Source organism: Cryptotermes secundus, unplaced genomic scaffold (genome assembly GCF_002891405.2).
Source record: "Cryptotermes secundus unplaced genomic scaffold, Csec_1.0 scaffold5, whole genome shotgun sequence".
Taxonomy (NCBI): Eukaryota; Metazoa; Arthropoda; class Insecta; order Blattodea; family Kalotermitidae; genus Cryptotermes; species Cryptotermes secundus.
In genome coordinates, this window is record NW_019724742.1 from 1,218,657 (window position 1) to 1,228,050 (window position 9,394).

Consider the following 9,394-nt stretch of genomic DNA (forward strand, 5'->3'; position numbering starts at 1 on the left):
GCGCGCGCGGGGGGGGGGGGGGAAGCTGCAGCGTGTTTGTTTAAAACGTTCCTTTGGACACAAAATGAGCCGATAGTTGCCGGAAGAGGGTAATTTGTAATATTGCAAATAAATTAACTCTTAAACGTTGAAGTAAGAACATAATTTTCCCCACCTTTCATTAATTATAGGCATTACGGAGGGAGGGCACTTTATTCAGCCCTTTATGTTAATGCTAGTGGGGTGGGACTAAATCCCTTGTACTGCGGCCACTTCTGGCCTATTGTACCAGCCCCAGATGATTGTGGAGCAATTGGTGGAATGAAGATTGGCAGGGGAAACCGAAGATCTCGTAGAAAACCTGCCCCAGCGCCACTTTGTCCACCACAAATCCCACTTGACCAGACCCGGGATCGAAACCGGGCCGTCGCGGTGGGAAGCCAGCGACTAACCGCTTGAGCTATGGCGCGGCCCTAATTGAGCCCTTACTCCACGTGTTCAGACGGTCTCTAGCCGCCATTGCTTCGTGTTGCAGGGAATGCAGGTAACTTCACACACTCATCCTGCTTTTTCAAGCGTCTTTTCTAGTTTAGACATGTTTTTGGTTTATACTATAGAATATATTTTGCTTTTTTTTTTCTTTCATATACCATTCCATCCAGGGAGTTTATTCAGTATTGCAGACATTTTATTTTATTTTATATTTATTTCGTTTTAATTTATTTCCAACATTTTCATTCTCAACGTGGTTTAGTCGTGCAGTTTGTAACTCCTATGAAGTGTCTCATCTCTACCGACTTTGTTCTGACTGCATGTAAGTATCCTGCTTTAATTGCCCAAGATTGTCTCTATATAGCAAAGTTGGTACTGGTATACTTTTAAAAATTTCGATGGTTTCTTCAAGGTCCTTCTCAAGGTACCACATATTCTGGTGTGTTTATCGCGTTTGTTATTTAGGGCTCTGCATATTGTGAATATTTTGTCGTTTACTAAAAACTGAAATGGGAAATCTGCTCTGTAAAATGTTATGAATAACTATTTTAATTATAATCTGAAACTTGTGCCTGAGTACCATAAATTCCACTTTCTTTTTTGTTTAAAAAGTCTCATTTTGTTAAGAGGCCAATTGTGCATATTATAGATTGAACACTGAAACTTAATCTTATACTAAAAGTGGATCATCTGTATATAATAACATATAATAATAATAATAATGATAATAATATATTTTCTTTCATATAAAGAGCCAACGTATTCTCGACGACTCAGTAGGGTTCAATCCATCACGCTGAACTGTAGAAAGTGCTGCATCTTATTAACAGGTTTTATGTCAACTTGCACTGCCTGAGTGTAGAAAAGATCGCATTGTTTTGCAGAACTAGCATTCAGTGCAATGGGAAGTTATGCTCCATGAGTTCTGCGTGAACTCTTGTTATCACTTCGGCGACACTCCACAGCGAACATCTGTTTGTTTTCTTGATACATTAATATCATGCCTTTAATCCGACTGAGCGACTGTCACAAAGTTGGCAGCCCTGTGCCGAGTGGGCGGGGGCTTATGACAGTCATGAGTAACATGGCAGCGCGAATTAGAACACACGTGCCACGTGATGGATTCTTTTTTTCAAATTTAGAACGCCGTGGCATTGAAGCAGCTTGGTTACACTGCGAGGGATGTCTGTCTTAGAATGGTTTAAAAATAGCCCATTAGTATACAATTAAGCAGATAACTTGACAATTGCAAGTTGTCACAAGTGTGACCAGCCTCTGTTGTCACAGGTGCTAGTCCGCAGTTACAAGACCAGTCTGTCTTATTCCTGCCTCTCTCCCATTTCCTCTTAAATTCATTTTCCTGTCCTTTTTTATTATCTCTGCCTCTTCCTTTTTATCTGTCTTTCATTCTTTCACTCTCGTTCTTCATTTTTATTATACTTTCCTTATTTTGAAAAAAAAATAAGCTGAAGCTTACGAGATTGCCTGCAGTATAGCTTGCCATCGTGGTGGACCGCACAGAAAACACAGCCTTCACCATTGGACGCGTCATTTGCTTTACGATCCGTGTGATATCAAAGGAAAGTAGGATATTCATTCTTCCCAGAACTTCTTATCTTTCTCTCCTCATTTTATTCTCTTCTTCTTTGAGCCTGTTTTCGTTTTTTTTTGTCCTTATGTCTGTCTCTTTCATTTCTTTCACTGTTTTCCCTTCATTTCCTTCTTTGGAGATAAAGTAGTCCGTATAGTTAACTAATTAAGCACTACGCCATGAAGGAGTGTGGCGAAGTGGATGCATACAAGTAGATCCACATATTCTTGACTTCAGCACTAGTTGGAGGCGAGTGGTTCATTAATTAACACAGCTGTTTTTAAGGGCAACATTGCCGTGTGGATCATTCCTTGCAAGGTGTCTGTCTCTTTTGATTAACAATTTCATCAGGCTGTTCCAAAATATACTCAACTTCAATCTGTCTACATCTTAAAGCACAAGTACTTAAGTGTAGAAAAGGGATGCATATGAACAGTGAGATACCCCAAGACTGGAAAGAACATTTTGACACCTTAATTTTGGCCTTTGAGTACTTTATGATGATTCTGGTGCTCTCACTTTAGAAGTGGAAATCATCGCCATTCTATAGATTCCTCTTTTTTTTTCCTTTGGCGCTACAGCCCCAATTTGGGCCTTGGCCTACCTCCATGAAACTCTCCGTTTCACTACGGTTTATTAGATCTTAGACATTCGGTAGGAGTCCCTGGGCGGGTGATCAGCTAGTCGCAAGGCCTCTACCTATACACAAACACTGAATCCATGCCCTGAGTGGAATTCGAACTCACGATCCCGGCTTCCGAGCGAGCGATAACAGTGCATGCCTTAGACCGGCTCGGCTACCGTGACCGGCCGATTCCTCTTTTATAAGCTGATAAATGTTTCATATAATTAAGACATATCTTATTGTAGAACAAGACTGCTCATTTATTTCTGTTACAGTAACCCCCGTTAATATTCTAATGTTCTAGATCATCTCTCCCAGTGCTGTTTGCTAAACAAAATTTTGTTTGTATTTATTATTTCCCCCACACTTGATTCTACTAATTTTTAGTTTACGTTCCTTATTTTGAAGAAATGAAAGTAGTCTTATGTGGTCACCATGCTGTCTCTAAAGGCCTGTAACAGGACGCGAAGGCCCATAGGGTTGTGAGACGTCGAGGCTCCCACATTTTCTCCAGACAGTCGGTTCACACATGGCGATAATGTTGTCAGCCTTACGCCCCGGCCGCCCTTTACCCCCCAGGAAGAATCCTGGAACTCATTTCTGTTAGAGACGGAGTCGACCCCAGGGCCATAGTGAGGCTGAAAGAATTAGGTCAATTGAAAAAAATCCACATCGGGACTCGAATCCGCGACCTTCCGGCTTTTAGCATAGTGCCTGAACCAACTAAGTTACCGCGTACCACCTTTGAATGCCTGACCAGTCTTTATGAAACTTGGTATATATATCATACCACCTAAGCCTATTTCAACTTCGTACTTCATAAATCCCTCCCATAGAGGGGGTTGGAGTCCAGCTGGGTCCACTCGGCACGGCGGCCACTGATTGGCCTATTGTAGTCTGTCCCGGGTGATTATGATGATGGAGAATTTGGTGGAATGAAGATTGGCAAGGGAAATCGAAGTACTCGGAGAAAACTCGCCCCAGCGCCACTTTGTCCACCACAAATCCCACTTGACCAGACCCGGGATCGAACCCGGGCCGCCTCGGTGGGAAGCCAGCGACTAACCAATCCCTCCCACAAGCCTGTGTTTATATTTGTGTACCCCTATCGTTGTTAGGCAACGGTTCGGTAAAAACGCTACCACTGCAACGAATGCACACACAATAATAGAAGAATTGTTGGACGCGTCGTTTTCTGTGCGGTCCGTGTCGTATCAGAGGAAAATGCGCAATTAGTTCTTCCCCGAAATTCTTGTTCATCTTGTGATCTCCCTAAAAATTCACTGGTGAATGACACAGAATTATGAAGACCAGTTGCACACAACATAAGGCTCGTCAACACAGCCTCACAATCAGAAAGAACTATATATGTATACAAATGGCATCGTACACCAAAACCAGGCCACTAGCGCAAACCACGTGGTAGTACGCCGGTATAAACACACACAAATCTATTCCCAACGAAAAAATTCCGAGCATTTTACAATTTAAAGACGTCTAATAGTAGATTAACATAATGTAAAGAGCGGTAAGATGTAATATTTTAATGCAGAACGTGTATAGGAGCATTACACCTCGATATAAAACCCTTAATGCATAAGGTAAATATTGGCCAATGTTAAGAAGCAGTAGTCAAGGTAGCGGTGATTATGTCCGAAAGTAACATGTGCTTAAATAGGCACTTCACCACGAAGGCGTATAGGGGAATGCAGGTATATCTCCACGCGTTCTTAGTCTCAGTGCTAGATGGAGGTGAGTGGCCGGCTTCAAGCCCTGATACTTTAGCCTGGGCGATGAGCCCGCGGTATCCACCGGATGGGTAGGCTCCAGAGCACGTCTGGCAGCATGTCCTGCCCCATATGAAAGTGTTATATTATCAGGCGAGTGTGGGGGGGGGGGATCCTGGTCCTGATGGAAGAAGCTAGTTCCTGTCTCCATACCTCCCTCCTTACACCTTATTATTGAAAGGGATGCGCATTCCGAAACGTTCAGTAATTGAAATATTCCTGTCAGTATAGCGACTGCCTACGGGCTGGAAGACAGAAGGGTTGGAGTTCGAGCCCGGTATGGTCAGAATTTTCTCTTCTCCATATCGCCCAGACCGACATTGGGGTCCACCCAGCCTCCTATCCAATGGGTACCGGGCGCTCTTTCCCGAGTGTAAAGTGGCAGGGGAGTGGAGCTGACCACTCACCTCCAGAAAATACCGCAGTCAAGAAAATATGGATCTATGCATCCATTCCCCCATACACCCTCATGGAGTAGTGCTTAATTAGTTAAGCACAGAGTCAACTTTACCTTTTACCTGAGACACTAACAGTGTACAACAATAAAATAACGAATAGACCTTGTCACAGACCTTCAGAGAATCGTCTCTTACAACTGTCAGGAACTGAACCCCGATTCCTCGGGCTTCAAGCCCGTCTAGGGTCGTCTAGGTTCTATATAGACCGTTCAGACTAGATAATATACGAGACGCAGTACGGCAGTGATACGACACCCTTACGCATAAATTACGCCCGCTGCCTTAGAAATAGTCGCAGTTTGGAGCCGTCAGAACGTGCGAAGACGTGCGCTTGATCTTAGCTTAGTAGGCTTTCACTTGGGGCTTTCTTGTTCCGAATTTCGTGAGACCTTTCCTTCCAGTGGCGGGGGTATCAAGGAACTCAGGTAGCTATCTGAGCTTTAGTGACAAAACTTCTTGTAACGCTACTACTCGGAAAGCGAGACAGACACGAGAATATAACTGGAGCTTACTGAAAGAGTGATAATACGGTAACAGCGGCGAATTTGAATTTGGGAGTTGTGACACCAAAGAGGTAGTTACTTGTGAGATTTTACGTTCTGACGGAGTGATTATGGTCTCCTGGTAGCTTAGTAGATAGATACCAAAGCTTAGGAAGAATTTGCTGTCTTCTTCAGGGTAAACTCTGAACTATGACCAGTACTTGTAATATGACGTAACATAACTTGAATATTCAGTGGGAGTAAAGAATAAAGGAGAAGGAGCGGAAGAACGGAAAAAAGAAACATATGAAAGGGGATCAAAGGGAGGACAAAGAATGAGAACGAGGGAATGTTTTTCATAATTCTTGTATGGGGAACCCCCAAATTAAAAAGACTACTCTTAATGTTACGGTGATGGAGATTCGAAGTTTTTTATTATAAATACAAAAAATTCCTAGGCAATGCCCATCCGGTCGAAGATTGGAAGTTTTTTTATTGTAGGAAAAATTATACAAAAAAGGTCTAGGCAATGCCCGTCAGGTCCAAGATTCGAAGTCTTGCATTAATGCTGATGGCGCCATCTGTACTTACACGGGCGAACTGCTTACTTTGCTGCCATCTGGCGAATATGAGGTCTGATCGACGCGCTCCTTCTGTCTAGTGCTGCGCTGCTCGGTGACGCACCAAATCTCTTAAGCGGCCACCACAAACCGGAACCGATCCGATAGGGTGCATAAAATTGCAGTTTACCTGGAAAGAGGAACAGATGAAGCGCTGATTCATTGTCCCTCAGGAAAAGTACCTTTTGACGCAAGGATCTGTAATGTAGACAGTTCCAAGGAAGTTGGCAGTACCTGGCGCACCTCGATTTACACTTTATTCATAATCTTGAGAATTTGTAAATTTTAAAGACGTACATGGTATTTGATACTAAAAGTCGGGGTTCACGTTTATGTGTTTATATTGTCATGACTTAGCGGTTGTGACTATAGACGGGGTTTGGATTGGATGATTGGATTTATTGACCTCTTACAGACACCACTCAGAATTATAGTCAGTACAAGGCTATCGCTGATCTACACACTTTACATGTAAGATTTGAGGTTTTCACTGCGGTGACTATGAAGAATGCCATCTTCTTGGATGTGGCGCTGTGTAGATCTTGTGTGAACCGACGTTTCGGAGGAACGTATCGCCTCAATCTTTAGGGTAGAAAAATCGGCGAGCAAGGAACCAGCGTCAGCACGTGGCTCGGGATATACTACCAGGACATAATCTCTGTGAGTGAACCCAAATGTGTATTAATGATCTGTATAATGTACAAATAATTTGGGTACCCCAAATTCCGACGTTCCAAAAATTTCATGTCATTGTAGACTCAGAAACATGTCGGGGGTAATGTTGCTGATAGTGGTTCCATATTTGTATATAAATTCTGTTTTTCTATATATCCGATGAATTTTTGCTGGGTACATCGTAAGGCATGGGCGATAATATTGCTCATTTTGCGAATGCCAGAAAAAGAATAAACAAAGGCGGACATTTTTATTTCAATTTGGACTGCACACATTTTCCAAACGCGTTTTTTTTTTTCAGTTGCCATTACTCAATGGCCTTCGTGTCCGCATATCACAGATATGAATGGTGTCTGATTTATATTTTATGTTATGTAACAACTTTCGTCTCGTGAGCCGTTCTTATAAAACTGATCAATTCCGATTTGAGCTTCATGCAAAGAAAGTATAGACCAGGACCCGTGTATCGATAAACACTTAAAATGAAGTTGTTAAACAATTTTTAATGTGGAGACCCAGCGACAAAATAAATTGAAATGTGTCAAGCAGTACCGGAGATAAACATACGGACGTGCGGACAGACACCAAAACCTGCCTTTTATGCTTTCACTTTAGGCATTTTGTGCCAGGAACATGTAACATGTTGAAGAAAGCAGNTGTTACAACAAAAACAAAAGTAATGAAGGAAAGAATTACCATCTCTTCTAATAACTGATTTTCTTCCGTTATCTTCACAGCACCTCATCACGTTGAAGTAATAAATTAAGACTAGGGTTGTCATCTCTCTGGGAACTGGGAAAATTTCCACTGAAGATCCACATTCCTTAGGAAGCGCCCTTCTCCGTGTTGCCATCTGCAGACACATTATGGAACTAACGTGTTACGTAACTCAGGAAGTGGTGTTAAGTTAGCCGGGTTTGGCGCCACACAATTCTTTGCCACAAGAAGTGCAACTTAAAATAAGAAAAGAAGACACATATTCCACTGTGTGGCGATTCGTAGCTTATACGCAATAGCCGTTCAGTTCCTTCGCTTGTTGCGCTGCTAACGGCGTCACAGACAAATGAGCAGAGCAATGTACTCTCAGACTGCAGCTTAAACAGGCGTTCAGTATTCACGAAGAATATTTGCGTTTCACTTCCACGTCGTACATGAAATTAACGCAGACAGGTGAGGCTGTGCCCGCGTAATCAACTTGGAAGTGCCATCATAGGCACTACGAAAAGGATTTCTATAAGATTGTAAGGTCCGGACCTGAGACAGGGATTAGCTCTATCGATTGAGCCCTCTCAGATATGTAATACCAGAAACGTGGAGCTTTCTATAATCCCACCTCCGGCATGCCGGGTTGTGAAGCGAGTGGCGAGCACTGTACGCCTTACACCTCTGTTTCCTACATTAGTTTTGTCATATAGGCCAACAGGAAAACTGTTTGTTTCTCCACAAAAAACCTTCCAACTAGCAGGAAATGTTTAATAAGCACGAGAGTTAACAGGGATCAATATACACATATAAAGTCATCGTTACTTACTTACTCATGGAGCTGAGCCCTTCTTGAGGAATCACCAAATCTGCCGATACTCAAGAATTTCCCTGCATTCTGTGGAACCCGAAGGTTCATTACCGTGTCCAAAAGGGCCCTCCACTGATCCCTCTCCTGAGCCAGATCAATCCAATCACATCCTCTCTCTCTACGATCCATTTTAATATTGTCCACCCACCTACGCTTTGGTCTTCCCAGTGGTCTCTTTCCTTCTGGCTTTCCCACCACAATCCTATATGCATTCCTCTTCTCCCCCTTTCGTGCTATATGCCATGCCCACCTCATCCTCCTTGACTTGACCATCGTTAGTCATCGTTACTAAAACTAAAATAGTCGCATATAATTGAATATCTCCTTCAAGTTGCAAGTTGATAGTTCAGGATGTGGGAGATCAGTGTGCCTCCACTCGCGCTGACTCGATGAATGATAGCACAGTCTGGCAAGTGACTGGCAGAAATAGATAACCATCATCTTTTTGGAAGCGTTACCCCGGCATGTAACGCCTAGGAACAAACGTAAAGTAAAGATAGACCTGAGGTTCATTCACTTGTAACATGAAGTGTAGCAAGAGTCGCCATTTTGCGACTATATCTGTCCCACAGCGGTTTCACTGCTGCAGTGCCATTTCTGCACCAATTCTCGTTAAGGGGGATGAGAGAACGGGACATGCAACACACGTGATTTTGTGGGGGTTGAAAGCGCGTCAGTGTATAAGACTATTTGCGTCTGTATAAAAATAAAATCTGAATATAATTTTACAATCATTTTTAATCAGAGATAAAATCTTATGATCGTCGCCCCGGGCGGAATGCCGCCCACCCCGTCAGAAGTCGCGGAGAGTTGGAAAATGCTGATGTGATTTAATCCGCAGATTTTACAGGAAATGTAGGCAAGATGGGAGGAGAGAACTAGGGCGTTGATTAGATATATTGAGCTCACAATAGTGACCACTAGCAGCTTCCTATATGCATGGACCTTCGGGTTCAATAAAAGGCTATGAATTTCTTGACTACAGATATTATGTTTTTGCACATTATGCATCGTCCTGTCTTTATCTAAAACCACCCCGTTTATTTTTCAAAACAACGTTTCGGAGACTGCATTCTAGTCATTTGGGCCCAATCGATAGCGGCCGCCCATCA

The 9,394-nt window shown here is 42.9% G+C and overlaps 1 long non-coding RNA gene across 1 annotated transcript in view; it reads right to left on the reverse strand.

The window, feature by feature from the left end:
- LOC117282175 overlaps positions 1-7,522 on the reverse strand; it is a 58,551-nt gene extending 51,029 nt beyond the window's left edge. Inside the window, exons 1-2 of the long non-coding RNA XR_004512816.1 lie at positions 7,406-7,522; positions 6,006-6,164 (exon numbers count right to left, since the gene is read on the reverse strand). This is a non-coding gene — a long non-coding RNA (uncharacterized LOC117282175). The remainder of the gene's footprint in view (positions 1-6,005; positions 6,165-7,405) is intronic.
- Between the last annotated feature and the right edge of the window lie 1,872 nt (positions 7,523-9,394).